Consider the following 7,471-nt stretch of genomic DNA (forward strand, 5'->3'; position numbering starts at 1 on the left):
CCGATAGAACATCCCCATTGTCTCAGTGTGTGGGTGCATCCCTCGTGGTCCTGAGTTCCTTGCTCGTGCTCTCTCTCCTTCTGCTCCTGATTTGGACCTTGAGATCTCTGTCCCATGTCAGAAGAGCCACCTGATATCAGACAGCAGAAAAACAAATATTTAAGGACTACTTTATTGCCATTAATCTTATAAACTTTTAGTTTTATATTGATTCTTTAACAGCTTTTCTTAAGGTATAAGATTTATAAGATTATATATATATTAGGTTTATAAATCATATATAATATATATATTAAACTTTGCTATGATATTAATGGTCATATAGAGTACCAACTAATTCTAGAAAAAGGTTTCATCTACCTTCCTGTACACCATTTTGGGTTTGAGTCTCTGTCAGTTTTCTACAGTGAATCATGAGCACACCTAACAGCAACCTTTGAAGTCTCCATAAGGAGGATGGAGCCCCACAACTCCTACTGCTCCAGGACTATGATAATACCACTAAGCTGAAAAACACCACCTAAAGATTGGCTTTGAACTACAAACTGCTCAGAATAATTTCAAGGTGGCTAGCTGAGATGATCCAGTCTCACAGACTACTCTAGCCAGGATTTGAGACAACTCCTGCATTTTCCCATTATGCATAAACTGGACAACAAATGATATAGCTACCTCTCACAGGACTTGACAATTAACACATATTTTTCTCTTCAGAATCTGTTGTAATTAGAGCGGTGGGGCTGTGTCCCCAGTACCCCAGCTGCCTGGCTGGCTCTAGCTTATGCCCCGAAATAATTACACGGAAACTGTATTCTTTTAAACACTGCTTGGCCCATTTCTATCTAGCCTCTTCTAGGCTAATTCTCACATATTAATTTAGCCCATTTCTAATCATCTGTGTTGCACCCCAAGGTGCGCTTACTGGGAAGATTCTAGCCTACGTCCATCCTGGGTCGGAGCTGAATCGTGTCTGCCTCAGAGAGCAGAGCTCTCGCGTCCTCCCAGGAGAGGGGAGCATGGCGTCTCTCTGAGATGTCTGCTCCCGAGAGGAGAGCTGTCGAGAATGAGCTCACTTCCTCTTCCTCCCAGCATTCTGTTCTGCTTACTCCACCCACCTATGTTCTAAACTATGAGGGCCAGCCAAGCAGTTTCTTTATTTTTTTAACCAATGACCTTCCTCCATCAAGAATCCTCCCAGACAGCAGGAAGTAAATTTAAGAATACAATGCCCACATTACCAAGAGGTGGGGTGGGTTTTGGTCATTCAATGGACTATGGATATTTGTCATTGCTTAGGGGGATTGATTATAAGTTGTTATTGGTTACAGCCAGGAGGAAAGTTGAAAGGAAATTAGAGCCAGTGTTCTTGTTTTGAAAAGAAAAAATAGGGATATAGATATGACAGGATAAAAGGGTAGATAAAAGGGTAGAATATACTCTGAAAAGCAAAACGGATATAGATATAATATAAAATGTTAGAATATTGAGTCTACTTTTAAAAAGTGATTACTAGTTTTAAATATTTTACAGTGGATTGGATTTTTGTATATTGTATACAAATTTTGTATGTTGATACAAATTTGAGATTAATTTTTTTAGAACATACTACACATACATTTCTACTCTTGCTGAAGGTATCACACCTATACAACTCATTTAACAATGTAACAAATTTCTAGTTCTTGAAAATTATTATTACCAGCTGTTTACAATAATAAGGAAATATAGGTTAGTAGTTAATAACCTAAGATAATCAAACTTGTATTCACATTAGATATGTTTTCAAGGTCAAAGATATATTTTAGACAGTTCCTCTTCAAATACTTCGAATATCTATAGAATATGGTATATGAAAGGTTTTAATAACCTAGGTTCTTCTTTTTTATGACAGTGAGACATGTCTGTTCTTGGCAGCACCAATCTACTTTAGAGTAGATAATGGGCATTGAAGAAACTCCACATGTAGTTTTCTTTCTTTGTGACAAAAGTAAGCCACTGGGAATGAAAATGCCCTTGCCTTCACTGCTGACAGTAAAGTTGTCCTATTGGCCAAGCAGGACACAAAAGAATGTGGCTGCCAAACATTGTCAAGACAAGGAGGGACAGAATATCCTGCTTCATGGAAAAGTCTGTTTTATATGCTAGGCCAGTAGGCCAAAGATGGATGCCCTCATGTTGCATAGGAACTTTGGGTCACTATCCAGGCAGCCAGATGTTTCTGCCATTTCTCACAATTTTTGAGAGTCACTTGCTTGCACTTCCTGCTTACTCAGTTAATATTATTTCCTTCTTGGGTCTCTGAGGGAGTTGAAGACTAGATAGATATAGCTTTCCTTGTGTACCTGACACAGAAAGCAAGTTCTGTTATAAAGTAAATTAGGTACAAGACTTCGGGCTCATGGATTAAAGACCTCAATATCAGTCCGAACACACTGAACCTGATAGAAGAGAAAGTGGGAAGTACTCTACAACACATGGGCACAGGAGACCACTTCCTCCTTATAACCCCAGCAGCACAGACATTAAGGGCAACATTGAATAAATGGGACCTCCTGAGACTGAGAAGCTTCTGTAAAGCAAAGGACACTGTCCCTAAGACAAAAAGGCAACTCACTGACTGGGAGAAGATCTTCACCAACCCCACAACTGACAAAGGTCTGATCTCCAAAATATATAAAGAACTCAAGAAACTAGACCGTAAAAATCTAATCAACCCAATTATAAAATGAGGCACTGAGCTGAACGGAGAATTCTAAACAGAAGAAGTTCAAATGGCCAAAAGACACTTAAGGTCATGCTCAACTTCCTTAGCGATCAGGGAAATGCAAATCAAGACAACTTTGAGATACCATCTTACACCTGTCAGAATGGCTAAAATCAAAAACACCAATGATAGCCTTTGCTGGAGAGGCTGTGGAGGAAGGGGTACCCTCATCCATTGCTGGTGGGAATGCAATCTTGTGCAACCATTTTGGAAAGCAGTGTTTCGGTTTCTCAGGAAATTCGGGATCAACCTACCCCTGGACCCAGCAATACCACTCTTGGGAATATACCCAAGAGATGCCCTATCGTATGACAAAAGCATTTGTTCAACTATGTTCATAGCAGCATTGTTTGTAATAGCCAGAACCTGGAAACAACCTAGATGCCCTTCAATGGAAGAATGAATGAAGAAAGTGTGGAATATATACATATTAGAGTACTACTCAGCAGTAAAAAACGAGGACTTCTTGAATTTTGCATGCAAATGGATGGAAATAGAAAACACTATCCTGAGTGAGGTAAGCCAGACCCAAAAAGAGGAACATGGGATGTACTCACTCATATTTGGTTTCTAGCCATAAACAAAGGACATTGAGCCTATAATTAGTGATTCTAAAGAAGCTAAATAAGGAGAACCCAAAGAAAAACATATAGGCATCCTCCTGAATATTAACCTTCATCAGGCAATGAAAGGAGACAGAGACAAAAACCCACATTGGAGCAGCGGACAGAAATCTCAAGGTCCAAATCAGGAGCAGAAGGAGAGAGAGCACAAGCGAGGAACTCAGGACCGTGAGGGGTGCAGTGCACCCACACACTGAGACAATGGGGATGTTCTATTGGGAACTCACCAAGGCCAGCTGGCTTGGGTCTGAAAAAGCCTGGGATAAAACCGGACTCACTGAACATAGCGGACAATGAGGACTACTGAGAACTCAAGAACAATGGCAATGGGTTTCTGATCCTACGACACGTACTGGCTTTGTGGAAGCTTAGGCAGTTTGGATGCTCACCTTACTAGACCTGGATGGAGGTGGGGGTTCCTTGGACTTCCCACAGGGCAGGGAACCCTGATTGCTCTTCGGGCTGACGAGGGAGGGAAACTTGATTGGGGGAGGGGGAGGGATATAGGAGGTGACAGTGGGGAAGAGACAGAAATCTTTAATAAATAAATAAATGGAGGGGAAAAAAGAATTAATTAAACATCATCATGTAGAGAAAAAAAGACTTTTGTGTTGCGGGAGGTCCTCCCACTCCTCCAGCCTATAGCTGCTGAGATACCAGCCCATTGGGGCGTGGTCTCTCTCCCTTTAAAAAAGCGGCCACTTCCCTCTCCTCTCTCTTTTCACTTCCTGCTCCGCCGTTGACTAAACTCCCTTCCTGGTTGCGCAGAGGGCTGTTGTCTGGGACAGTGACCTGTAAGTTTTTTCCCCTTTAAATAAATACCACCATATTAATCATAATTCCAAACTGGTGTGGCATTGTTTATGACTTACGCCTTCAGTTGGCGCCCAACGTTTGGTTTTAGAACCTCTCCTTTCCCCGCTCGGCTGCCGGCCGCGATTTCGGCTTGGCGGGAGCCCTCCCTTCCTCAGCCGCTGCCTGTGCCTTGCAGCAGTGGCCTTGGCCTCCCCACGTGGATTTAAACTCCACAGGCCTAAACTCCACAGGCCCGGTGTAGTCTCTGCCTGTGTGGTTAGCTCTTTTCTGAGTCGTTTTTAAATCTCCCTTGCAAGCACAGCTCTTAAGTGGCATGAACCAGAGCACGTGGTTCCTGAAAGCTGCAACCCCTCAGGGTGACTCTGTCACGTGGAGGCATAAGTGGCTTCCAGGTTGCTCTTCTCTACCCCTGGATTCTGGGTTTCTGGTTCCGTCTCTGGAATTGATTTAATTACATTTACTTTGTTGAGAAACTCGCATTTTCCAGTTTTTAACATCTACTAAGGCACTGAAACAGGACCATGTTTTCACGGCAACTCTGCAACAGCGCCACCTGCTAGATAATAGGTAATATGGCAGTTTTCATTTCTAACACAAATTTTACTGCTTTGTTTTCACTAATACAATGGATTAGTAAATTTATATTTACTAATACAATGGATTATGTCATACAAGGTTTATATGATTATGGGGATACCTTAATTTGCTTGTTACTAGGTTTCAGTTTTCTTTTCCATATTCTATCATTAAGGAAGAATATGGCACTCCTAAGAATGATAGAATCTTTACGAACTAATAATGAACAACTAATTGACAGGATTAAAATTATTGAAAATCAGAGGTTATTTGAACAAGTGGATACTATGACAGACAAAATAGACTCCATATCCAAGAGTACTAGAAAGTTACCTGAAAGGGTTCAGGCTGTTGAATTTGACGTTCAGACTTTATCACAAAGTTTTGATAAGGTAACAGACAGAATGTACCTCCAAGATGGGAATCTACATGATATACAAGAAAAGTTTAAGGAGGACATGTTATCTTTGAAGGAAAAAATTAAAGCTTTGGAATCACAGGTGCAGAATGGGGACCAAAAAATTGATGCCTCAGTGAAATCACTGGAAATATATACAGGTCAGGAGATTCAGGATTTAAGAGAGGCAATGATAAAAAGATTTGAAAAGATTGGAGAAATTATTGCAGCTGGTGAACAGAGGAAGGAGGCACAAGGACAGGATACAATGCCTCCCCACCAGCTATTAGAACTGGCTTACCCAGGGTTCTAGCGACATACCCTATACTTAATTCTGACAAAGCATCAACTTCTAAAGGCTCAAAGGGAGTCAGAGAAGCTAGATGGATGCCAATAGCCATGAATGATCTGAAAGAAATTGAGCAAGCTGTTGTTAATTTTGGCTTGCACAATGCATATGTAAAGGAAATGATAAGGACTTGGGCTTCTAATGATAGAGCTACCCCCCATGATTTCCATCAGTTAGTGTCTGCAGTTTTAGATAATGGACCTTCCTTGATGTTTGGAATTTATTTCAGAGAAGAATCCAAACATATGGAACAGCAAGGAAGAGCAAAAGGTATTGAGGTTTCCCAAGATCAAATTCTTGGTGCAGGAGAATATGCTGATCCACAGGTCCAAGCTCTTTATGACGATGAAGTGTGGCGGACCTCTCGACCGGCGATGAAGAATGACCACCACACCAGGATTCCACTCAGATCACGCTTTTACTGGAGTGCCCTTGATTGATGGGGAGCATGGAATGAGGGGCAGGAAAACGAGGAACAGGGAGCAGACGGGAGAGGCAGCAGGAAGCGAAGGGGCGGGGTGCCCTAAGGCAGCCGCTTAAATAGGGAATTGGCACACGGGTAGCCCTGTGATTGGCTGCCAACAACAGCTGACACCAGACCGCATCGGGATAGGCTCAAGGATCCTCATCCACTGCGCATGCGGGAAGCGGGTACGCGCAGCTCTCAAAGCCAAAGCCAAATATGGAGTTGTTTATAACCAACAAGACAGGATGTCGGCGCCATCTTGTAATGGCGATCCTGTCTGGCTCACTACAATGAAGTACTGTGTCTATGTCACCAAGCAGCTTTAAATGCTTGGAATAGGATACAAGATCCAGCAAAAAGGGTTGAATCATATACCAGAATTAGGCAGGGACAGAGAGAACCCTTTATTGACTTTTTGCAAAGATTAATTAAGGCTCTGGACATAGGGGTAACAGACCCAGAAGCTAGACGAATACTTCTTGAATCTCTTGCTTTTGAGAATGCAAACATAGAATGCAAAAAGATAATTGGGCCTTTAAAGTCTAGATCAGCACCTATGGATGAATGGATTCAGCATACGATGAATGTTGAGACGTTTAGCTATAACGATGAATCTTGGGTAGGAGAAGCAATTTCCAAAGCAATGAGGAGACATCAAACTGCCAGGTGTTTTAATTGTGGTAAATTAGGACATTTGCAAAGGGATTGCAGGCACAGAATTTCTAGGAATAATATCTCTTCTGGGAATGACAAAAATAGGAGACCTCGGCCTTCAGGTATGTGTAGGAGATGCGGTAAAGGCCGACATTGGTCCAACGAATGTAGGTCAACAACAGACAGACGGGGCAATCCGATACCATCGGGAAACTCCTTGGGGGGCCTCTCGCAGGCCCCCAAGCCAACAGTGGCCCAGTCATTCCCAGTCACAGTGGAGAACGTGCCTCACCAAGAAAATTAAAAGCTCCAATTTCTGCTGTAAAAAGTAATACTGGTCTAAATGATGAATTACGTGTGAAGGATGAGTCAAAAAACCCAGTAGGACAGAGTAAACGTATATTTTGGCAGACTTCTATTAACGATCAAAGACCAAAGCTTAGAGTCTGTATAAATGGCACTTTTATTGAAGGCTTATTAGACACAGGTGCGGATGTAAGTATCATTACCCCAGAATCTTGGCATCCAAATTGGCCTCTTTAAGAGGTAGATGTTCAGTTCCTGGGAATTAGAACCCTATCTCGTGTAAAACAAAGCACAAGATGGGTTGAATGCATAGGGCCCGAAGGGCAAATAGGAAGACTAAGGCCATATATAGCCAATATTGCCATAAATTTGTGGGGCCGTGACCTGCTACAGCAATGGAATACCCAGATTAACATTCCTGTAGTTCCAGGAACTCATAATTCTGGGAAGAATATGATGAGGTATTATGGAAAAAGGTCACCAGCCATTCAGGCTGTACAAGAACATACAGCAAATACCA

Source organism: Microtus oregoni, unplaced genomic scaffold (genome assembly GCF_018167655.1).
Source record: "Microtus oregoni isolate MIOR12 unplaced genomic scaffold, Mior012 000112F_ref0000385, whole genome shotgun sequence".
Taxonomy (NCBI): domain Eukaryota; kingdom Metazoa; phylum Chordata; class Mammalia; order Rodentia; family Cricetidae; genus Microtus; species Microtus oregoni.